The sequence below is a fragment of the Mustela nigripes genome, chromosome 3 (assembly GCF_022355385.1).
Source record: "Mustela nigripes isolate SB6536 chromosome 3, MUSNIG.SB6536, whole genome shotgun sequence".
NCBI classification, from domain to species: Eukaryota; Metazoa; Chordata; class Mammalia; order Carnivora; family Mustelidae; genus Mustela; species Mustela nigripes.
The window spans coordinates 135,656,874-135,683,143 of record NC_081559.1 but is presented as its reverse complement, the minus strand read 5'-3'; positions in this window follow the sequence as shown (position 1 = coordinate 135,683,143).

Here is a 26,270-nt window from a genome sequence, read left to right as displayed (position 1 = left end):
CACGGAGTGGGACTTTGCTTAGGACAAAGGAATAGGGCTAATTGTCTGATGGCAGGTGTCCCTAGTTCTTTACTCCTGTAATACCCCCTGAGGATGATTGATCTCTTATTTCTGCTGGAAATCACTCGACAGGATCTACAGGTCCCTCCTTTGTAAACAAACTTGCTCTTCCCAAGTTCCTGCCTATCAGGCCAAACAGAAGTGTCTATAAACTCTGATCTAGGCCAATGCTCCTTTTTGTATGAGGGTAAGTTGAAGGAGCCGTCCTCATCCTCATTGGTGTTCAGGGATACCCACACGGGTGTTCAGGATCCATAAAGCTGAAATTTCTGGAATGTGATGTAATACTGAATGCAGCTATCTATGAACCAGACCTATGTGTATTCATTCTCAGTCAATACCTCATTGGGAAAAACCAGGCCAGCCATTGGCTCTGATCTAGGGAGGGAGAGTAGTTAAATTAGATGAAGTCAAACTGTACATTCAGACAGCTTGCTTGTGAAACTGATTTGGCCCAGAGGCTCACATAAGCCTGGTCTCATACATATCAAATAATCATTATGATGAGGATAACAACAGCTATTATCAGGAATGGGAAATAACACAGTGGTTAACAATATGACCTCTGGAGCCAGACGGTCAGGATTTGAATCCCAGCTTCATTATTTACCAGCCGTTTAATATTGGGCAAGATATATAGCCTCTCTGTGCCTCAGTTTTGTGTATAAAATGAGGGTGATAGAGTTGTATTGAGGACTCAAAGAGTTATTACCTATAAAGCACTTAGATTATTCAGTTAATGCCATATAAATGTTTGTTACATAAATACCTCCTAATGTTTATTGAGGACTTATGATGTGCCTGACACCATGCTAAGTATTTTACATGCATTTTTTCCCACTTAAACCCCATAACAAGACACAAAGAAATGGAAAAATGTTCCATGCTCCTGGATTGGAAGAATAAATATTGTGAAAATGTCTATGCTACCTAAAGCAATCTACACATTTAATGCAATTCCTATCAAAGTACCATCCATCTTTTTCAAAGAAATGGAACAAATAATTCTAAAATTTATATAGAACCAGAAAAGACCTCGAATAGCCAAAGGGATATTGAAAAAGAAAGCCAAAGTTGGTGGCATCACAATTCCGGACTTCAAGCTCTATAACAAAGCTGTCATCATCAAGACAGCATGGTACTGGCACAAAAACAGACACATAGATCAATGGAACAGAATAGAGAGCCCAGAAATGGACCCTCAACTCTATGGTCAACTAATCTTCGACAAAGCAGGAAAGAATGTCCAATGGAAAAAAGACAGCCTCTTCAATAAATGGTGCTGGGAAAATTGGACAGCCACATGCAGAAAAATGAAATTGGACCATTTCCTTACACCACACACGAAAATAGACTCAAAATGAATGAAGGACCTCAATGTGCGAAAGGAATCCATCAAAATCCTTGAGGAGAACACAGGCAGCAACCTCTTTGACCTCAGCCACAGCAACATCTTCCTAGGAACAATGCCAAAGGCAAGGGAAGCAAGGGCAAAAATGAACTATTGGGATTTCATCAAGATCAAAAGCTTTTGCACAGCAAAGGAAACAGTTAACAAAATCAAAAGACAACTGACAGAATGGGAGAAGATATTTGCAAACGACATATCAGATAAAGGACTAGTGTCCCAAATCTATAAAGAACTTATCAAACTCAACACCCAAAGAACAAATAATCCAATCAAGAAATGGGCAGAGGACATGAACAGACATTTCTGCAAAGAAGACATCCAGATGGCCAACAGACACATGAAAAAGTGCTTCATATCACTCGGCATCAGGGAAATACAAATCAAAACCACAATGAGATATCACCTCACACCAGTCAGAATGGCTAAAATCAACAAGTCAGGAAATGACAGATGCTGGTGAGGATGCGGAGAAAGGGGAACCCTCCTACACTGTTGGTGGGAATGCAAGCTGGTGCAGCCACTCTGGAAAACAGCATGGAGGTTCCTCAAAATGTTGAAAATAGAACTGCCCTACGACCCAGCAATTGCACTACTGGGTATTTACCCTAAAGATACAAACGTAGTGATCCAAAGGGGCACGTGCACCCGAATGTTTATAGCAGCAATGTCTACAATAGCCAAACTATGGAAAGAACCTAGATGTCCATCAACAGATGAATGGATCAAGAAGATGTGGTATATATACACAATGGAATACTATGCAGCCATCAAAAGAAATGAAATCTTGCCATTTGCGACAACATGGGTGGAACTAGAGCGTATCATGCTGAGCGAAATAAGTCAAGCAGAGAAAGACAACTATCATTTGATCTCCCTGATATGAGGAAGTGGTGATGCAACATGGGGGCTTAAGTGGGTAGGAGAAGAATCAATGAAACAAGATGGGATTGGGAGGGAGACAAACCATAAGTGACTCTTAATCTTACAAAACAAACTGAGGGTTGCTGGGGGGAGGGGGGTTGGGAGAAGGGGGCGTGGGGTTATGGACATTGGTGAGGGTATGTGCTTTGGTGAGTGCTGTGAAGTGTGTAAACCTGGCGATCCACAGACCTGTACCCCTGGGGATAAAAATACATGTTTATAAAAAAAAATAAAAAATCAAATAAATAAATAAATAAATAAATAAAACAAAAAAACAAAAAAGAAACCCATAACAGGGGCACCTGGGTAGCTCAGTTGGTTAAGCATCTGCCTTCTGCTTTGGTCATGATCCCAGAGTCCCAGGACGGAGCCCCGCACTGGGCTCCGTGCTCAGGAAGGAGTCTGCTTCTCCCTGTCTCGCTACCCCTGCTCATGCTCTCTCACTCTCTCTCTCAAATAAATAGAGAAAATCTTTAAAAAACAAAACAAACAAACCTATAACAACACTATGAAGATGACACTAATAGTATAACAAGATGCTTAAAAGAGACTCTTTCCAGTCCTGCATTCCAGCTGAGAAAAAATATTAGCAAGAATACCCATATTCAAGAGTGAGATGCTAACCAGCTTCCACAGGACATGCAAAGAAGCAGCTAAGAACCATTTTGACCCTACAGTAACAGAGGCAAGGAGGGGGAAGACATCTTTGGAAAAGGAATGAGAAGAGAATAGGAGTATTTTCCTGAGAAGGGCATTAAGGAGAGCTTGCGCAGTGTCTCTTGGAGTTTGGGGTCAAAGGGGTAGGGCACCATTTCTGAAAAATCTAAAGGTCTGGGACTGTCTTTTTTTTTTTTTTTTTTTTTTTTAAGATTTTATTTATTTAGGGCACCTGGGTGGCTCAATGGGTTAAGCCTCTGCCTTTTGCTCAGGTCATGATCTCAGGGTCCTGGGACCACATCGGGCTCTCTGCTCAGCAGGGAGTCTGTTCCCCCCCCCCACACCTGCCTCTCTGCCTACTTGTGATCTCTCTGTCTGTCAAATAAATAAATAAAATCTTTTTAAAAATTTTTAAAGATTATTTATTTATTTATTTATTTGACACCCAGAGAGAGAGAGACAGCAAAAGAGAAAACACAAGCAGGGGGAGTAGAGAGGGAGAAGCAGACTTCCCACCAAGCAGGGAGGCTGATGTGAGGCTCAATCCCCAAACCCTGGGATAGGGCCTGAGCCGAAGGCAGACACTTGATGCCTGAGCCACCCAGGCATCCCAGGCTGGGACTTTGAACGTGTGGGTAGAGCAAAGAGAGTAGCTTCATTAGGAGCAAGCTGACATGCCGGGGATGGCAGATGAGAGGTATGTGATTTCCATGGATAAGATGGTCAAATAGGGAGGCAGGCACAGGAGTCATTTTAGAAAGGCCTGTACCAGGGACACTGGACTATAAGCAGAAAGTGGGAGGTCATCAGGGCCTACAATGACCAGTCCCAAGAGAGACCTTGCCCAGACTGGTGTCAGGGGCACTGCTAGTATGTTCCCAAACAGGGTCTCCAAGAAACCTGCAGCAACATTCCATGACAGAAATAGTCATATTAAGCATCTGTTATCTCCAGAGAACTCTAAAACCGGTGATAGTCAAGGAAGATCACAGAGGGCTCAGCTCCTCTGGTGGTAAGGGTGGGATAGGGAGGTGGGGAGTCAGGGTGCAGAGGTGGGCAAGCCTAGGTTGGAAAGAGAGAAAAAACCAATCAAAGCCCACGCAACACTTTTCCCTTTGTGGACTCACATAATGAATGAGGACGGACATCAGGGAAAGGGGAAATGAATTTCAAGTGTAGATTTTTGCACAGAACTGGACATTGCAATTGCTAAAATGTGACTGTTCTGTGACTATATGTGACAGAGAACTTTATTGTGCCCAAGAGTGACTGGAGGTATCCTAGGACCTACTTTAGATTTCATCGAAGGGACAGGGAAATATTAGCCATCCAGAGTGGGTTTGAGTGGGCAGTAGGGAAAGACATTTATTTCCTTTTTTTTAAAGTTTAAATTCAATTTAATTAACATAGAGTGTATTATTAGTTTCAGAGGTACAATTTAGCGGTTCATTAGTTACGTACAACATCCAGTGCCCATTACCTCACGTGTTCTCTTTAAAGCCCATCACCCAGTGACCCCACCTCTCCCTCAATAAAGTTATTTTCTGTTTGCCCCCTATGGAATCCTGCTCTTTAAACAAAATGGTGGCAGTAATAATGATAATAACAATGAACAACCCTACCATTCATTGAGGACTTACTATATGGCAGTTCGTGTTTAAAGTACATGAAATGTCCTTGCTCATTTAATCCTCACAACAACCCGAGGAGGTAAACCTAAGGTTTTGTAAAACCCACTTTACAAAAAGGGAATCTGAAGCTTAGGGAAACCAAGTAGCTGCCTGTGGTATCACAGCCAGTAAATGACCCATCTGGAACCCATGAGATGTCAACACACAAATATGAACGCCAGCAAATCATCCCTCTCCCCACCATAAGCAATTTAGAAGTCCCGGAGCAAGTGAGGAACTCCCTCCTGTGAACGAGAGAATGGTTGCAGAGGGCATGGACTCACTCCAGCATCTCCAGGATCATCCATGCAGATTTCTATGGGTTCCACTAGTGTCCTGATCTCCAGAGCCCGCTCTGAACTCATGTGGCTAGTGGGAAACATTCCTGGGTAGGTCTCTTTAAGGGAAGACAAGGAAGAAGATTCATGACATACATTTGTGGTTTTATAGCAATAAATAGTTACCTTCTTTAAAGGTAACCCCTTTTGTTAAGAGTGCCTTGGATTTTTTTTTTTTTTTTTTTAATGAACTCAAGTCTGGGACTTGCCTGAGGGCCCAGGACTCCTTGCTCTGTTGAGTTTGAATTGGGTACAGGATCCTGTTAGTCGGGTCTAGATTTTTAACTCTGATACAATCAAATAGTCCTTTGCATTACCTGACAACTTTGTTCCTGTGTCCCCATAAATGGTAAGCTTGGGGTATTAGGCCTCTTACCTGGCAGCTTGCTATCCAGGCTTGGAGGTTTCAGCTGTCTGAATGACCTTCCATGTGGCTTTTAACTCGACCCTACTGTTTCATCTCGCCTCATGCCTGCTATAATCAGCAAACTGACTTTGGTTTCAAGCTCTTGAGGTGAACTGTGAGATGAGAAAGATAAACTTGGTGTTAAGAGTTAAGGTAATGCTCAGAGTTTGAAAGATGATCAAAACTAGCTGAGCATTCAATGGCTTAAGTTGAATTACTAGGAATTCTCAAACTAGTATAAATGTCCAAAAAGGTTCTCACTATGAAAATGGTTGTGTCCTAGGGCATCAGGGTGGCTCAATCCATTAAGCATTTGCCTTTCGCTCAGGTCATGATTCCAGAGTCTTGGGATCCAGCCCTGCCCAGCTCCCTGCACGGTGGGGAGCCTGCTTCTGCCTCTTCCTCTGCCCTCCACCACTACCCGTGTGCTCTCTCTCTTTCTCTGTCAAATAAATAAATAAAATCTTTAAAAGAAAATAGTTGTATCCTAACACCCTGTACCTTTGTTACTACACCTAAAGGATTAGAAATAAACCACATTTATAGTTAGAAGGAGATATGGATAAATACACAAAATAAAACAGTAAACGAAAAGCATATATTAAAACATTATGAGCAGTTTGCTACTGGTAGATGAAGGCGTGAAGATAAATGGAAAAGAATTAAGACTTCTGAAATAGTTCTAAATGTGAAGGTTTAGTATAAGACAAAGGTGATAAATCTATCTGGAGAGGAAAGAAATGTTGTTGGGACACTTGGCTGGCCATATGGAAAAAAATAAAGCTTGGATTCCCACCTCAACCCATATTCAATAATAAAATCCAGATAGCCCAAAGATTTAAAGACGAAAAGTAGAACTGTAATAATACCAGAAGAAAACATAAAATAATTTTTTTCATTTTAACCTCAAAGTAAGGGAAGACTTTCAAAGCATAAGACAAAAGTCATAGAGGGGCGCCTGGGTGGCTCAGTCAGTTGAGCTTCTGACTCTTGATTTTTTTTTTTTTCCTTTTTTTTTTTTTTTTTTTTTAAAGATTTTATTTATTTACTTGAGAGAGAGACAGTGAGAGAGAGCATGAATGAAGAGAAGGTCAGAGAGAGAAGCAGACTCCCCATGGAGCTGGGAGTCCGATGCGGGACTCGATCCCGGGACTCCAGGATCATGACCTGAGCCGAAGGCAGTTGTCCAACCAACTGAGCCACCCAGGCGTCCCTGACTCTTGATTTTGGCTCATGTCGTGATTACAGAGTCATGAGATTGAGCCCTGCATTGGGCTCCACAATCAGCATGGAATTGGCCTGAGCCTCTCTTTCTCCCTCTGCCCCTCCCCCTGCTCTCTTGTGCTCTCTAAAAATAAGTAAATAAATAAATAAAATGTTAAAAATACAGAAGTCATAGAGAAAATGAATACAATTGACTGCCTATATTAACTATTTCTATGTGAAACGTTACCATAGAGGAAGTTGAAAAGCAAAAACAAACTCAGAAAAAAATATTTGCAGCAGACATGATCAAATAAAAGGTAAATTTCTGAGAGTCCTTAGAGAGGAAAGAGAAAGAGACCAAGACAGGAAAATAATGGAAGAAAGGGAAAAGGAAGAAGAGGGAAGAAGAAAAAACAGACTTGCCAAGACATGAAAAAGTTGTTTGCAGACATATATGTTTGCCTAATCATAGGAAAATATATTCATATTCAATTGCAATCGAAGGAATGCAAAATTTAAAAACAATATTCTTAATGTACAGAAAGTCTTATATTATCTAGCTGAGATCTCGGGAAACAATCACTCTTTACAGTGTGAGAAGATAAATTAAAATAGCCTGTATAGGAAATAATTTGTTAGTATTGAAAACAAAGGGGTTGCTCAATCAGTTAAGTGCCTTGACTCTGGCTCAGGTCATGATCTCAGGGTTCTGGGATTGAGCTTTGCGTCAGGCTCCAAAGTCAGTGGGGCGTCTGCTTGTTCCTCTGCTCCTCCCCACTCATGCTCTCTCTCTCTCTCTCAAATAAATAAATACAAATCGTAAAAAAAAAAAAAAAAAAAAAGTTTAAATGCTCATATCTTTGACCCAGCAGCTCGGTTTCTAAGAATTTATGTTAAGAGTCACAAAGACTTAAAAAAAAAGTCACAAAGACTATATGAATATGGATGTTCATTACAGTATTTTTAACAACAAAACACTAGAAACAACTTACATGTTTATCATTAGGTGCTAATTACATAGATTATGGTACATTCATTCAATGGAATACTATACAACTATTTAAAAAAACAAATTACAGTGTTATGGACTGATATAGAATAGTCTCCATAATATACTGTTAAGAAAAAAATTGCAATCTATAGGAAAACGTGTAGAATATGCTCTAATTTGATATCATTAAAAAGAGAGGGCCATTTCTGCATATATGTGTAGGTATGTGCATATGTGGTTGTTTAGGAAAACTCTTAATATCATTTTGGAAGTAAAAATGGAAGAAACCATCTAAAGAGAAAATAAAAACCCACTTCGATTATTTTTATAGTGGCAGCAGAATCAATCTGATCAATTACACATAATTAAGGACGTCCTTGACTCATTACTCCTAACCCAGCTCTCATCCTAAAGGTTTCATTTTTTTTAGATAATGAGTTTCAAGTATAAACATGCCTCTTCCAATTTCCTGTTTTCTTCCCAAAAAGATAAAATAAAGAATGTTCAGTTTTTTACATAGTACCTTCCAGTGCATCATGGTTTATGACTTAAGTTTGCTCCAGCACTTAAAAGCAGAGAGGCAGGATGGAATCTTCCCAGCAAGTAAACAAAAAATATCCCAGCATCCTCTGGGTTACCTTCACTTTTGACAGTTTCCTGTCTGGGGCAGAGGAAGATGATCAAAGATGGGTCACCTCAGGGCGCCTGGGTGGCTCAGTGGGTTAAAGCCTCTGCGTTCGGCTCAGGTCATGATCCCAGGGTCCCAGGATCGAGCCCCGCATCGGGCTGTCCGCTCCGCAGATAGCCTGCTTCCTCCTCTCTCTCTTTCTACCTGCCTCTCTGCCTACTTGTAATCTCTGTCTGTCAAATAAATAAATAAATAAAATTAAAAAAAAAAAAAAAAAAGATGGGTCACCTCTCCAGGACCTTGTGCCAGCAGGCCAGGAAGAGGCATCAGGAAACCAGAGTCCCCAACTTTCTTTCTGGGAGCTGTGGTGGCCTTGAAGACTGAAACACCCTAAATTACATTTGTTGCAAAGAAGGCTTAAGTGAATAAATGTATTTAGAATTTAGCCTAGGCTCTCACTTCCCTGAGTAAGTGATGCCCATGTCAGATTTGAGCCCTTTTCCTGGATTATGTCTCAGACACTGTTATGACTGGCAAATGGAAATGAGAATAAACCCAGCCTCTAGACATGTTAATTTGATAGTTTCGTCACAATACATTTAGCAGCAATCAAAATAGAAGGAAAATATTTAAGTTGGTTCTCTATCAACCTTAATTTTTCCATTTGCAGCTTAGTAGCTTATTAAACTTTAAAAATACTTGATGAAATTACTTCAGTCTGAGGCAGTGGTTCTTAGTTGGGGTGTGGGGATATTGACGCCCAGGAGACTTTTGACAAAGGCCAGACACCATTTTTGGTTGTTACAACCGGAGGACTGCTCCTGGCATCTAGGAGGTAGAGACAAGGGATGTTGCTAGACATTTGACCATACACTGCACAACTCCCTGCAGCAGAGTAATCCAGTGTAAAATGTCCGTAGGAGACAAGATGGGAGACCTTGGTCTCTTGTTGCCAGTATAGCAGGGGAAGTGGCCCTGTTTGCACTCGAGTTCATGACAAAAATCCAGCCTCTGTTTGCTGTACAATCACCAGCTTGTTGTGAATATAATGCAGTTCTAAAAACTATCAGCTAGCTTGTAAAGTACATATTCTTTTTAAAAAAAATTTTTTTTATAAACATATATTTTTATTATTATCCCCAGGGGTACAGGTCTGTGGATTGCCAGGTTTACACACTTCACAGCACTCACCAAAGCACATACCCTCCCCAATGTCCATAACCTCACCCCCTTCTCCCAACACCCCTCCCCATAAAGTACGTATTCTTAGTATTTCCTCCTCTCTATCTCTTCATCTCTCCTTTCTCTCTCCCACTCTCAGGTTGAGTTACATATTCTTCGGGGCTCTTCCCCAAATACTCCATACCTCTGCTACCTTCTTCATAAGAGCGAGGGCTCTGTGTGCTCTGCCCCGTCCACGCTGGACGACCACTCTCCGGGGGAGGTGTTAGTTTCCCTTCTCTCCTTGCCCAACTTCAGAGTGCACCTGTGCTTAGACTGCACCTTCCCTATCACACCAGCCTGTGATCTCTGATTGTCACATCGGCCTCCCCTCCTCTGGTGGGGTCTTTTTCATTTCCCTATCTCCAGAGCATCTCAGACCAAGCTTTACTAAGATGAATGACTGATGGATGAATGCATAGATAAATGGTTATATAGATATGCCCTGTTAAATTTGAAATCTTGTCACATTTATCATACCCACATAGAGATTCTCCACCAGGTAAAGCAGACAATCTATTTCAGTTTTTTTTGTATGCCAAAAAAAGGATTGAGAAATATTATAGTATCCAGAGGCTTCTATGAAAATATTCAGCTAAAAATGTAGGTTTTCATCTTGAGTCCATGTCTCAGTGTCTTAATTCAATTCCCAGTGACCTAAGAAAAGCAACATTATTCCAAAAGTATTCTATTGGAAACATTTCCTAGGAACAGTTTATTTGGTTGATCTTTCAAATACTTTGTCACATGTAATGATATCTGAAGTAAGTGTTAAAATGGCTTTACAGTTTCTGTGCAGGATGATCTGTTGTCTGGTATAATCAGTCTGTAGCGTTTTCACAGGGAAGGTGTAACCCTATTGTGTCTGTACAGAGATAGCTACATAATCACATTTGGGTTGGGCTTTTAAAAGGGACTTTGCCCTTTCCCTTCATCCCACCACCACGGAGTAGCTCTTTGGCACGTGGAAAAGATATCCAAGTGTGTAAGAACGTAGTGGGTTATCTGGGTGGCTCGGTCATTAAGCATCTGTCTTTGGCTTGGGTCATGATTCCGGGGTCCTGGTATCCAGCCCCACATCAGGCTCCCTGCTCAGTGGAAAGCCTGCTTCTCCTCTCTCCCACTCCCCCTGCTTGTGTTCCTTCTCTCATTCTGTATCTCAGTGTTAAATAAATAAAGTCTTTTTAAAAAAAAGAAGAGAAAATAGCAGGTGGCTCATCCTTTCTTACTCAGAGCATAAGGTATACAGAGGATTTTGTTTCTGTTTTTTCCCGTTGTTTGTTTCTTTGAATTATGAATGTATATTTATTTATTCATCCATACTGTAAAAGTGCAAATACATCACAATGGTTCCATTAAAACAACAACAACAACAACTTTCCAACTCGTCATTCTCCACTGCCAATTCCTCCCCTCTTAGGTAAACATGTTTTTATTAGTATTTTAATTTGGGTGTGGATCATCAATACAGGTGCAAACATCAAAAACTATGAAAAAGTGGAACCTCCCGCCCATTTCCCTTTACTCCAAAGCAGGTGACTACTGCCATTAGTTTTGTTTGCCCTTCCAGAATGAATACAGAGTTTTATAGCATTGAGAAAAGAACGCTTCCATCAGAGTTCACACTCTAAGCTAAATATTTCTGACGTATAATTCACTAGACAATATATTAACATTTGTGGTCGTTCCCCCCATACCCTCTTTTCGAGGTGTCTTTAGAATAAGAGAAAGAAAAGGCACACAGGATATTCTCATGAAAATCTGAGTCAACTACATAAATTTGTTTTTCTCAGAAGAAGGGAGCTCATTGTTTAGATTTGCTGACTTATTAGAGAGGTAGAAGAGGAATCTTGCAAAACCTGGAAAACATTTTTCTAAGGTAGAGGTAGGAAAATGCCTCACATTCTAGATCTGGCCCCTGGTTGTACTGAGCAAAAGTCATATATTGGCTTCAGATCCTACATTGCTTATAAATCCGAACCACAAACATCTCCGTGTGATGCAATTGTCCCAGGCAAAGGCCAGTGGTTTTCCAGGAAATGTCCTCAGTATTGTATGTGATCAGGAAATGTGCTCTCAGCGTTTTCCTAAAATGAAATCGCACTATTTCTCCATGTGAGAAATGCACTTGCCGGGGTGGACATTTCAGTCACCCCATAAAATGTGCACTTCCAAATCTATCAGAGGGCCGTTTAAATTATGGGTCAGAGTATGGGTCCGAGGCTTAACATGACAGGCAACTTTCATTTTCAGGCTTGCTTGTTCTTATTATCTTACTTTGCCTCTATTTTTCCTCCATATTTGTGTAGAAAGGAAAAATAAATTGTCAAATAAATACAGCACTCAAGCAAACAATAAGTATACGATATGAACTGTACAGATCTTTCTCAAAACAATACCTTCTATTTAATCGTGACCTAAAAACTCTCAAAATCTCAGACTGCTCTAAAGGCTTCCAAAAAACATTTTCTTCCTATTTTAAATCTCATTAACTTGCTATTTTATCCTCACACTGCCCATCCACTGAAAGTAGAGAGAACAGAGCATTATTACCTGTCTATGCATGAGAAAGCTGAGGTCACAGAAATAGCCTGATTGCTCGGGGACACACACACACAAATCAGAGATAAAAATCTAGAAGAGATTTCTGGGCTCCCTTATCATCACTGGCTCTGCCGAGAATACCGTGTTTGCCACATTCTTTCCTTTGCCTTTAACTAAGCAGCTCCCCTGCCGGCAACATCACACTGTTCATTTTGTCAATTGGAAACCAATGAGCAGCGAGGATGAGCGCCTCCCCGCGTGACCTGGAACCAAATACAGGAGCTAAAAATAGCAGGTGCAATTGCCAGGCCCTAATCCCTCACTCAGCTCCTTTAACCTCACGTTTGGGGTCCCAATATTAGAAGATATTAGAAGTCCGCGGGTCTCCTGGAATGACGGCTTCTCTCCTGCCATGGAGCTTATTGCTTCCACTATCCAAGCCAGGGTCCTGGGTTTGCCTTTGACCAAGGGCAGGAGGGAGGGATCCTGGGGCTCCAACTTTGGAAATATGCAAAATGCAGAATTATAGGACAATTCAGGACAAGATAGCGTTTGTCTGGAAAAAAACAAATAGGCCAGGAAAGAACAGTTTGAAGGCCTTGAAAAACTGTCTCAATTTCCAGCTTTCTTTGCTCATGTACATATCCCCCTAAAAATGGGCACTTTCACAGAGTAACTGTGTGTCACTACGGGTCTGCGTAAGGAGGTTACGTTGAATTAATTCCCCTGGAAATTGACCCCCCTCAGACATCCTGAAGCTGAAAATCCATTAAAGTCAGATTGAGAGAACATCATAGTCATCTCAAGAACATTTCCATGAAAGAACAGTTCCCTTGAGCCGTGAATTTTTCATTTTATCTGTTTTTAACTTTAAGGCCCGGTTAGCCTCCAGTGGCCTCCACAAGTTGCTCACCGTGATTTTCCCAGACAGGAGAAGTTCTCTAATTGAGAAGGGATAGAAAGGAAAAAAGTTGGAAAGAGTGAGAAAATAAGATTGTACAATTAATTAGAATGAAAACGGATGCCAATTTCTACACAAATGAGTGGACTAGCACACAGAACAAGCACTACATTACTATAGTAAACTCTTTTTATTATAGAAGTAAGTTTTTCTAATTATAGGAAAATTAGAAATTGCCTGTGAACAAAAAAGAAAAATCCACAATCACATCACCAGAAATTACTATATAATTTATTGAATTTCTATCATGTTTTCTTTCAGCTCTTTTTCCTTAAATACGTGTATCTATGCATATTCATGCAAAACAGACATGATACACATCATTTGGTAAACTACTTATACCGCTTAACTATATAGCATAAATATATTTTATGGGAATAAATATTTACCTACATAATTAATTTTAATGGCTCTGCAACATTTAATTGTATGAATGTACCTAAGTTTATTTAAAAACATTATTACTGGTACCAATTTTTTAATATGACCAACAATTCTAGAATAAGCAGCCTTATACAAATGTCCTCACATACCTGTTTAATTATTCCCTTATAAAAATTCCTGGAAGCAGAATTTCTGGGTCAAAGAAATGCACATTTTTGGACTATTGACTCATTCAGACCATTTAAAAATAGCAAGCAAAGAAGGCCGGAATACTCGCTTTTAAAAGCAACCTGAGCAACAGAACATTATATTAGAGGAATAAATGAAAAACTGTATCAGAAAATAGAAAGTATTTTTTAAAATAATTAATAGCTGGCAACTTTCGCAACTCTAATTTTAGCTCTAAATCTTGGTGGTTCTTGTGTGAGAAGAGAAAGGAAATGCAGACGGGATGAAGGGATAGACAACAAAAATCGATATTAAAGAAATCAAGGGAGGGGCGCCTGGGTGGCTCAGTGGGTTAAAGCCTCTGCCTTTCGCTCAGGTCATGATCTCAGGGTCCTGGGATCGAGCCCCGCATCGGGCTCTCTGCTCAGCGGGGAGCCTGCTTCCTCCTCTCTCTCTCTGCCTGCCTCTCTGCCTACTTGTGATCTCTGTCTGTCAAATAAATAAACAAAATCTTAAAAAAAAAAAAAAAAGAAATCAAGGGAAAGAAAAAGGGGGATACAGAGAGAGAAACCCTACCATTTGCTTTAGTCCTTCTATCCACTCCACACCATTCCCCCTTGGCTTTTGGCAAAAAGTCTGATATCTCTAAATGAACTCAGCCCTTAGTGTCTGGACCCAAAACTAATGAACAAACACATACCCACCCACCAACATTCCCAGCAAAGGACACAGGTTAGGCAACTCCAACTATCTCCCAGTGACATCAGGATAGGGACCTTTTTTACTTAGTCTCAAACTTTTTAGCATAATTTTATTGGTTAACCTTTCTACTTCACTTTCTTTTCTTTTCTTTCTTTCTTCCTTTTTTTTTTTTTAAGATTTATTTATTTGAGAGAGAGAGAGATTACACGCACGAGGAGGGAGCGGCAGAGGAAGAGAATCTTCTAGCAGACTCCCTGCTGGGCTCAGAGCCTGCAGAGGGACTCAGTCTCACAATCCTGAGATCATGACCTCAGCAGAAACCAAGAGTCAGATGCTTAACCGACTGAGTCACCCAGGCACCCAGCTATTTCACTTTCAAAGATGTAGGAGAAATGAAAATATTTTCTAAAGTTTCTTAGAATTATCAGAAGTAGTGTCAAAACTGTGATAAATTATGATTATTTTTAAAAGAAATAATTGCTTAGAATTCTAAGAAATGGAGAGCTGCAGAAAAGCTCCGGCAAATGAGTCCAAAATGTCGTTTGAATACTCCAGAAGAATAAATACCTTTCATAATGGTCTTTAAGTTTGGCTAACTTTTGAATAATCAGTTCCCTATTACGTCCTCCTTAGTGCTTTTTGTCACAGGTAGAAAAATTAAATACAGGGTCAAACAGCTTAGCTGTTTTCTACCTTAAATATGACACCTGTGGCACATTGACATTCATTGGACAAATATGTACTTGGAATCTTTAACTTACATTCATCACAATACTATAAGAAAAAATAAACTGGATCATGGGAGAGAGCAACTTTTGATGAAGGGTTAGGAAGCAGCACTGGGCACAGCTCGTGAGAAAGAAGCCAGCCAGCAAGGAAGAACATTCCAGGCAAAGGACACAGGTTAGGCAACCCAGACAACAATATCAAGGTGGGTATGGCTCATTTGCAAATATGGATGCTAGAAATAAGAAGAAATGATCTCTACTCAAAGTGGAGCCATATTTAGCACTTGTCTTAGTCCTTTCAGTCTGCTATAGCATAATACCATAAGCTAGGTGGCTTATAAGCAACTAAAATTTATGTCTCAAGTTTTGAAGTCTGGGAAGTCCAAGATCAAGGCACCAGTGGATTTGGTGTCTAAGACAAGCCAACTCCTTGGTTCATAAATGGTCATCTTCTCACTGAATCTTCACATAACAGCAGGAGTGAGGGAGTTCTCTCAGATGCTAGATCTCAACGTACACATTCAGGGCCATGGGGGCAGGGTGTGGGTTGTGGTCAGAAACATTCACTCTATAGCAAGGTCTTTATAACTGTAGACAAGCAGGCATAAACAAACCTCTAACCAAGTAAAAACTATTTGATTAGTTTTTCTCTGTTTTTAACATATCACACTCAAATTAACACTCAATCCATTAACAGCTATTATTTTCTTGTCATAATGGAGTAAACATATAGCTTGTTCCCTGAACAAGCTTAAATCTGCTTAAAAAAAGAAAATGAATACTGGAAGAATCAAAATGCATTGAAATGTTGAATGTAAGGCATTAGCGGAAAGTTCAGTGGGAGTTCATAGATCATTTCAGAGAAAAGGGAGTGGTTTAAAGTTGGAGGTGGGACTTCATCCGTTTCATCAGCAAAGAGTTGCAACATACTTATACTTAGGTTAGATCCGGGGGAAGACATAGACCCTAAACAACTAAAATACGCTGTTGTCCTTGAATGGCTCATTGTCTAATGGAGAGAGCCTGCAAATGAAAGAAATAATTACAAAATTAATATCATAATATAGATATGTATAAATTGTAAAGGGTACAGAAGGTCTTTATGGGAGCAAAGAGGAAGACTGACCCCACATCAGAGGAAATGAGAAGAAATGACATCACGCTAAGGCTTACAGAATGACTCAGGTCCTGGGGGTGGGGGGATGGGCAAAATGGGTGAAGGGGAGTGGGAGGTACAGGCTTCCAGTTGTGGAGTAAATACTCACAGGCACAGTGTAGGGAATATAGTCAATAGTACTGTGATAGCGTCATACGGTGATGGATGACCTGGATGGCTCAGTCAGAAGAGCATTTGACTCTTGATCTCAGGGCTGAGTGTAGAGATTACTTAAATAAGTAAATAAATCTTAAAATATGTATATATAAGGTCTAGACTTGCTGAATCACTATGTTATGCACCTGAAACTAATGTAACATTGTGTGTCAACTATACTTCCAAAAGAAAAAAAAGTATAATCACCCCTTCCCTCCAAAAAAGAATGAATCAGGTCCTATTTAGGGTTTTAAATGCTGATATTTAAAGTGGACCCTTTAGGAGCACATGGCTGGTTCATTTGGTAGAGCATGCAAGCCTTCCTCTTGAGCCCCATGTTTGGTATAGAGATCAATTAAAAATAAACTCCTAGGGACACCTGAGTGGCTCGGTTGGTTAAGCGTCTCCCAGGCTCAGGTCGTGATCCCAGAGTCCTGGGATGGAGCCCCTCATCAGGCTCCCGGATCAGCGGGGAGTCTGCTTCTCCCTCTCCCTCAGCCCCTCTACCCCACTCGTGCTCTCTACCACTGTCTCCCTCTGGCAAATAAATAAATAAAAATCTTTTTTAAAATTAAAAATAATAAAACCCTAAATAAATGAATAAAAATAAAGTGAACCATTCAAATCACCCATAAGGCACTATCTACATATCTATATATTATATAGATATCTAGTGTCTAGTCAGCCCAACACAGCCAGATTTTCCTCCACTTCAGGAACAGATTGTTAGTTCTTCTTTGAGTACCAGATGAAGAGTTGGCTTGTGTTTATTGGCTCTGTTGTATGAAAAACACTTATCTTTAAACACTGGGATTACACCCTCTGTGGTGAGATACTCACACTAACATATGAGCGGCACAGGGGATCGGAGCAGACTGAAGAAACAGTAGACTCAAGCCTCCCATCTCATGCTCATTCAGAAGCATAAAGTCATCCAGGAGAATGAGATGGTATCATTGTTCCATTTCTCCATATCTCCTTGTAGAGCATACAGTCGAATCCTTAAAAATTAAACTCCTCTCTTATGTAGCTGCTCACCTTGTGAAGTAAAGGGAGAAGGGTGCTGTAAGCAGGGGGACAAGATGGGGAAAGCCAGGCAACAGGAGAGGATCTTGGCCTGCTCAGAGAAAACTAAGCCATCTAGGCTGGCTAATCACTGGGTAGGGCGCAAAGAGTTTGGCAAACGATGGTTGGATGCTCATCATATCATAGAAGACTTCGGATTTGATGGTGTAGGCAATGAGGAGCCATCCGATATTTTTAAATCAGGAGGTGAGGAGATGGGCTTTATTTTTGGAAAGCCCATTTTCATAGCCTGTTGAGGATGAGGTCAGCACATTTTTTCTGTAAAGGGTCAGATCATAAGTATTTTAGGCTTTGTAGGTCATCCGTTATACATCACGTGTCTCGGTCACAAGGACTTCTGTCTGCCTTGTAGCACGAAAGCAGTCATAGACAGTTGTAAACGAATGGGGATGGTTGTATTCCAGTGAAATTTTATTGTCAAAAACAAGGTGTGAGCCCGATTTGGCCTGAGAAGTCAAGTGCGTTGACCCCTGGATTAGAAGATGGTGAGGTTACAAGTAGAGAGAGAATAAGTAAACTAAGTGATAGTCCGGGTCAGTGGGTTTCAAAGTGAGGTCCCCGACCAACAGCATCAACATCACCTGGGAACTCTGGGTGGGGGCGTCCCAGCGACCTGGGTTGGAACAAGCCTTCCTGGTGATTCCAACGCTTGCTAATGTCTGAAAACCACTGATCAAGGACAGATGGCAGAGAAAGCATTTCCACATTCAGGAGGAGGCAGTCAGAAAGAATAGGACGGGACAGATTTAAGATGTTCTAGCAAGATCAGATCTCACCTTCTAACATACTGAGGTATAGGAGACAGAAATTTGGTGGTTATGTGGTTGAAAGGTAGGGGAGATGGAAAACGGTAGTTAAATTCCCTTCATTGGTTCTGATCGCTTCTTGATCTCAGTATCTAGAAACAACACCAGGCGTAAAGTTCTCATAAAGTAACTTTTGAACGGATCCATGAGTGATTATTTCAGGGTTTGCAGTTTAGGTGACTGAATGGATGAGAAATGGCATTCACAGGATGAGAACACCTTTTATTATCTTCGAACAGTTAGGAGGAAAGAGGACAAAGGGACATTTAGGAGTGCCAGCTTTGCCCATGACGTGCCAGCTCTTTTGTTACTATATTATCTCATTTGTTCTTCCAAACAGTATTTAAACAGCTACTATCATCACCATTTCCCAAATGAAAACAATTGAGGTTCTGACACATCAATAACGTGGTGCGCGTCTAGCACGGACAGTGAGTCGTAACAAAACCCAGGCCTTGCAAAACAGAGTTCTGTTTTGAATTCTGGCCAGACTTTACAGAATAGGAAACTCTAACGAGAAAACACCATGGAACTTTACTGCTTACCCAGCAGTTTCATTGATTACTTCTCTTGAAGGAAATCTCTTTGTGTGGCAGGAAAAAAACACAAAGTTGTAGGTTCGAGCCTTGTCACACTCCTGCTGGCCCGGAGGTAGCCATGTGCTCATCCAAAAAGTGGAGGTAATGACTCTAATTAATTGGGCTGCTCTGCAAGTCAAATGAGGTATGTGAAACACCTGGTATGAGATGAGAGCCCAATAAGCAGTGGATATTATTATTTTATAATCCTTAATACAGTTCAATGTCAAAGCTCTCTGTAATGAGGATGAGGGGCTACTCTGCCCGCCTCCCCCTCCAAGAAGTCACCTGAGAGAGGTCCTCTCCGTTCAAATCTCACAAGTACCTCTTCATGGGTTCCACTGTTCTACTGAAAGAACTTATCTCCTTGTTCAAGGTGTGTTGACATTTGAACAGGTTTTGAATTTGGTGAGACGCATTCCATTTAAAGGCAGGCTTTAGCTCGCATCGTTGCTCTTGGTGGCCCCAGTGGTGGTCCACTGCCAGGTCTTAACGCTCCTTTCATACTGGTATTCATTCTTTGGATGCTTTTGTTTACTTCCTTTTCAAATCTGCAGCTTCTCCGTGATTTTCCTGTGTCCATTCCCCAGCTGGGCAAGTCAAACAAAGGCTGGGTTTGGGGATGGGAGGGAGAGAGAATCGTCCTTGAAAGACATGCTTCCTTGTTTCGAAGGAATTCACTCACTGAGATGAAGACAAAAAAGATACAGTGTGAAGAGAGCTGGATTTGTTAAAGAAGCAAAACTCATCACCAATTTTTGCTTCATTTATTCTTTTTTTTTTTTTTTTTTTTTTTTAGTACTTAGAAGAACCTAATGGAGAGGGTGGCTACCCTCCTTTACAAAACCTGAGAAAGTCACTTCTTCTACCTCCTGAAAGACAAGCGCTGAACAACACTAATGCCTTTATCCCAGAGAAGTTGATTTGTGACGATGTGCTTACCAGCTCTGAGAAGAGAACCTTCCTGCTTTCGACTGTGTCTCAGGTGATTTTAGAAAACAAGACTACCACTTTGCAACGCGCTAGGTAAACAGCAGTTTCCATTTCAAGGGGAAATCATACTTGACCATCCTGCCTCCTTGATTCCACTAGATTAGGAAACAAGCAGAGATAAACAGGGCTTGGTCGCGTTGGTTGTACACCAAGGGAAGGAATAACTGGGCCTTTTAAGATAAATGGAACTGACAAAGAGTGCGTTCTGTGAAAAATAAACACACCTATAGGAAAGTTGTTTTCAACACTGATATCCACAAATGGTAGTTGAGTAACTTTGATGCGAGGGTCTTTTTCTCAAGATTTGAAATAAAATCTTTCCCCTGCCCTCCCCCACCATTTAACTAAGCTTTTAGTCATCTGATAAAAATCATGTTGTCAGAAATGACAGAACTAATTTGTGACTTTTTCCCAAATCAATTTTGATGTAATACAAGATTAAATGAATAGTTTCCCTTTTCTTCCCCCTCCATGAATTAGAACAAATTGTACTGTTCACTGTGTCCTGTCACACAGACTGGCTTGACAGAAACCTCAGGATTTTATTGCAAGATTTGGAGAATAGTTATTAGAGATCCATTTTCCCTCAACATTTATTGGATTCACAAAATATAACCGAAGATTTCTCATTGTGGGATGAACACATCTAACATAAGGACGTTTGGGATGACTGTAAATCCTAGTCTAGATCTCTCAGACCTTCTCAGAGTCCTCCCATTTTTGTTTTGAATTTATTAACCGGGATGATAAGAACCAACGTCTCCCCACTGGTGTCCCTTCCACTCAGTGGTAAATTGGAGACGGGGAAATCACACAAGCTATGCTTCTGGGCTTTTCTACTCACAGCAATTCACACGTACAGCCCTCTGCCAATGACACCCGTGTTTTAACTTCTGACACTCACACAGGCAGTTTCTCACATGAACATATGTTGTTCTCCCCTTTCGAGGAAATGAATCCCAACCTCTTGCACACTAGCAGGCCATGATTAGTTCTAATCCCAAGGTTTTATGACAGGAAAATTGACTGTAAGAAAACGAGGGAAACTGACCAAGAGAACACAGAGTTCGTTTTTCTGTCTTCCAAAATGGCGTCAGATCACTGCCCCAAACTCTCCTTCAATATGCTTGTCAAAGTGTCCTCAAGGAAATCATTTCGAAATCCATAAAACTAATAAACCTGCTCCTTAGAGTTGTTTTGCTTTGGTACAATATTTGGCAGGAAAATGTGGTCAAAGAGAGTGCATCATATTAAATGGATTTTATGTTTATTGACTCCTTGTAACTCCACTTAATTGATTTATGTGTGCTTTAGAAAGCTTTATGCTCTGAAACATAAAATATATCATTTATAGTTTATTAAGTCCTGCATTTGGTAAAAGTTGGCTTAAGGCCCGACCTAGGTCAGGAACTTTACCCTTTGCTTACAGCACTGTTTCTATGAGAAAATAATATTTGATGCACTTTATTCCCACTTATAGTAAGTTTCCTGGTAATATAATCCACACATAAAGGCTGCTGGTGCTCCCCAAGTGCTACCCACTGTCATATTCCCACTTTGTTTGAAGGAGATTTTTCTGTGTTCTTTTGTGACTGTGAGCTGAAATAACAAATGAGAGAAAATAGTAAAAAATAAAGTGTGACTTAGGACCTAAGGTTTTATTCTACTGGTTTTTAGAACTGGGAAGAGTGGCCTAAGACCAAATGGAAAGATTAATACAGTAGCACTAGGATTTTGAAAACTATCTTATGATAACTATAGCTGTATCTACATAGTATATACATTAAAATATATAGTATATACATTAAATAGTAAAGTAATATGATTGCTACATGGGTGGAGTGGATAGGTGCCAATATTAAGAACTCAATTCTGGGGGCACCTGGGTGGCTCAGTGGGTTAAAGCCTCTGCCTTTGGCTCAGGTCATGATCTCAGGGTCCTGGGATCGAGTCCCTCATCGGGCTCTCTGCTTGGCAGGGAGCCTGCTTCCTCCTCTCTCTCTGCCTGCTTTTCTCTTGTGATCTCTGTCTCTCAAATAAATAAATAAAATTTAAAAAAAGAAGAAGAAGAAGAACTCGATTCTGGTCTTATGTCACCAAGGTGCCACATAAAGGGAGACCTGTGAGTTCTGGACCCATTGTCCTAGCCCATTCCTGCTACCTCATTCTATCCTTCTGACTGCCAGTATTCTCTTCTCAGCATTCCCTCCAGAATAAGCTTAGTGGGTGTTTTTAACTCCTGCTTCCCCAAAACCACCAGGGCAATCTACTGAATTCACCCCCATTTGGTAAGCAGGAACCAACATATATGTAATATGAGAACTAAAAATCAGCACTTTGCTCTAAAGATACAGGGAAAACTGAAAGCAGAGGTGGTGCACTATATAGGAATTTCTTTGAATTGTCATAGCCAGTATCAATTACTTCTCTTTTGAAATATGTCATGGGTGGTAACTATGACATGTTATGTTTTGTTTGTATTCTAAGCACTAACCAACATTCAGTTAATAGCATCAGCGGAAGAGACCAGTGCCTGCAAGTGAGGTAAAATGGCGGTTGATGGAAACAGCACTGAGATTTGGCTTTGAAATGTGCTTCTGTTCAGACACACTTACATCTGGGGGGATCTGACTTCAAAATGCAAACAAAAACAAGTGGAGGCACGAGTCAGGAGAGTCTTGCCTCCTTATCCCAATGTCTAGTCCCCAGCCCTCTGCCTTCGCATACAGCCTGGCAGACTGCTCATGTTCCCCACAGATTAACTCACCAGCCAGAACCTCTGCCTTCCCGTCTTTCTTGACTTGGGGACCTTGTTTTGTTTGTTTGCTTGTTTGGGATTGGGTCAAAGTGTTTCCTTTGCTCATTGGTAAATTTGATGTAAAAAAATCATTGCAAATGTGGAAAACTAAAAAGTCAAAGTCAGTAATTATTGGGAACAGTGGAAGTGCTCTTTAAATTAAAAGTGAGATTTGCTGCAGGTGATCACCCTGGACGGATAGTCGGTGGCACCTTTCGTGCACCTTGCAGGTTTTTCCACAGGAGGGTTAATGGTCCACTTTGTGGATTACCGTACAGTGTCTTCCTTCTTCAACCTAGCCTCTCTCACAGGCTTTCTTTAGGGCAGTTCCCAGTGTTATGATGGAGCCAGACAGACCAGTGGTCTTCAGTTTCCGGGAGTTGTGTCCTATAGGAGCTATGGAAGTTTGGGTACTTGATTAACCTTTGTGAACCTCACACCTCTTTGAGTGAGAGAGTTACCAATTCTGTGTGCATTACCAATTCTCTGATGCACCTCCTTCTATCATTCTGCATTGATTTACATAGCGACATGATATTCTGATTATTTTCTTTAGCACTAAGTTTTGTCTTTTTAAGAGCAAATAGTATTATTCTTTTGGATTTGGGGAGTGGAGAAAAATTTTTTGACTCAGCATAGGTATTTCCTCCATTTTGAGTGTGAGCCACCCTTCTCGCTTAATTGTGTATAAGTTTGAACCACTTTCTTGAGTAGCTTCCTGATATAGACAACTTAAGTAATAATATCTTGTTGTAAACCTGAGGGATGCATTTATCTGGGAAGGTACTTAGATTGGAAAACATTTTGATTGTGTTGGCCAAATTGATGCTGAGTCATTGCCAGTTGAGTGAATTTATTGTGCCTGTGGTAGTGGTCCTCATCCTTGAAGCTTAGGTCCTGTGTCCCCTTCCCTATGAAGTTTTCCATGATAGCCTGATGGGAAGCTATCTCTTTTTTCTCTGATGTCCCATTCTGTTTTACTTACATATTCTTATATTAGTACCAAATTCAACTTTTTTTTAATGTTACTTTTTTAACCTTCCTACTCAATTTCAAAATCTTTGGGAGCATGAAATACATCTTACATTAATATAAACAATGATTCAGTGAGGAAGTCAGACAAAGCTTTCTATCAACTGTAGCCTTCTCTCTGGAACCTTCTCTGAAAGGTCGAGTCCAGTCCAAGCCTGCCCAGCCCTCAATTCCTATCATCTCTATTCCAACCAAGCAGTTTGCCTTTAACTATATTCTTCCACATTAGTCTCTAATTATTTTATACTCCTAAAGCCACAAATAGATTATAAACTTCTTGAAAGTGGGGACTGTCAATGAAATAAATAAGAATAAGTGAAGGTGCCTGGCTGGCTCAGTTAGCAGAGCGTGTGACTCTTGGTCTTGGATTGTGATTTCAAGCCCACGTTGATGGTAGGGTTGACTCAGTAATAATGATGATAAAGAATATCTGTGAAAGCTCCAAAAAAGTGTGATTCAAACGAAAGGGCTGTTGTGTTTTTGCTTTTTCGTAGTGCTCACTGAAAAATCTGACACTTGGAAAGAATTCAACATGTACTTGTTATGGGACTAACCACAAGTATTCATACAAGGGGAAGTTTCTGTTCAGGTAGCTGGGACTTTCAGATCAACTCTTGTCTTTTTTATTTTTAATAATATGAGAAAATAATGTTCTTAACAACATAGGAAATGACCAGTGCATGGCAATATTCAATGATTTGTGAGGTGAGTCAAGATGAGAAAGAAAACTGACTCTAATGACACACAGAGTGAATGTGTATGTCCCATTCCCCACATGGCCTGGGAGGACGGCACATCTAACCCCAATCACGCTGTAAGCCAACAGGACCCAAGTCTGGGTTGCTGTCAGAAATTATCTCCAGAGCTGAAAACACAAATCAGGTAATTGGTCGACTCACAATGATCTGACTCAACTATTTCCACATACTGTCTAGACTTCTTCAGGTTGACTGTCCAGGAAACGTTTTTTGCTGATAATCATGCCTCAAAAAACATGATAATTTTACAAACTCAGAGCTGGGTCATAGAATGATATAAATCTAGAGAACCAACATCCAAAGTCAACCTAAGTCATTTCTTCAGTGGAAAGACATTTACTAAGCGGGTACTAAGTAAGAGACCAACTTGGGTGCCATAGTATGTCAATGCATAAGACAAACCAAATTTCATCTCTCAGGAAGATGATATGCTGGACCCTAAGAGAAATAACAAAGCATAAACTGAAGTAGAGCTAATATAAATTCAGATAGTGAAGAGCACCATGGAGAAAAGTAAAACATGTTAAGGGTTATGAGAATGACAAGGGGCCGGCAATCTAATTTTTTTTTTAAGATTTTATTTATTTATTTGACAGACAGAGACACAAGTAGGCAGAGAGGCAGGCAGAGAGAGAGGAGGAAGCAGGCTCCCCACTGAGCAGAGAGCCCGATGCAGGGCTCAATCCCAGGACCTTGGGATCATGACCTGAGCCGAAGGCAGGGGCTTTAACCCCTTGTGAACCCAGGCGCCCCCAGCAACCTAATTTAGAGAACACAGCACTCGAAGGTCTCTGTGGGAGCAACATGCTTCTACAAGGCAAGACACTTCCACATGGACAATGCAGTGAGCCCAGAAGCCCCCGGGACACGAATTGCCTTCATGTATGCAAGGAACAGTAAGAGGCCTGTGTAACTAGAGACAGGAAGAGTGAGAAGCGAGATCTAGATAATGCAAAGGCTTATACGTCAGTTTGTATTTGGAAAATTTTGGAAAGTTTTGAAGGCTTCGAAACAGAAAATTAACATGATCCAGACTACAGTTTTAAAAGATCATTCTGGCATCGGTGGAGGGAAGAGATTCTATGGGACACAATACTGGAAAGATGGAAACCAGGCCACAGACTATAGCTATAGTCCTAGGTAGTGATGACAATAGCCTAGGTCAAGGTGGAGGTCCTAGATATGGGGAGAAGTGGTTAGATTCAGAATATATTTTGAAGGTAGTGTCACAGGACTTGCTAATGGGTTGGATGGGGGATGTGAGAGAAACAGAGGAGCCTTACCTTTCTCATCAATGGTAGATATCAGAAAATAGTCACTATTTTCTTTCAGCTGCGTAGGAATATGTGTGTCCAGATACACACCTACACCGATAATAAGAAATAAGAGTTGAAGTCTGTCAAACAACTACTTCACCTTAAAGCATCCAATTAGCGACTGGGTTTAATCATCAATTGCCAAGTAAATGTTTGAACTGAAACTCCAGTTTCTTTCAATAATTTTTGTATGTATGGCCACATGTGTATCTCTGCTTATTTATATATGCAGCCTATAAAGCCGGGTAGAAATCTACATCTGAAGGACGCTAGATCAGAACTCTAAGGGTATTGTTTTCACAGCCCAGCACCATAGTACTTTGGATGAAAAGAAGACAACCATCTAGAGATTCTCAGGTCTCTAGCTAAGTAACTATAAATTCTCATTTTTATCCAAAGATTTGCTGTCATATGAAACATAGCAATCATGTGAAGATATCATCCCAGAATAGCAGTGGCATATCACCTCATTAGTGACTGCTTTACTTAGACCTGTTCAGATCCCAGGAAAGCACCCAGAATACAAAATCAGAAGTAAATTGCAATTGGGCAAAAACACCAAGTCTATGATATTCAATACATCTGAAGAAAATATT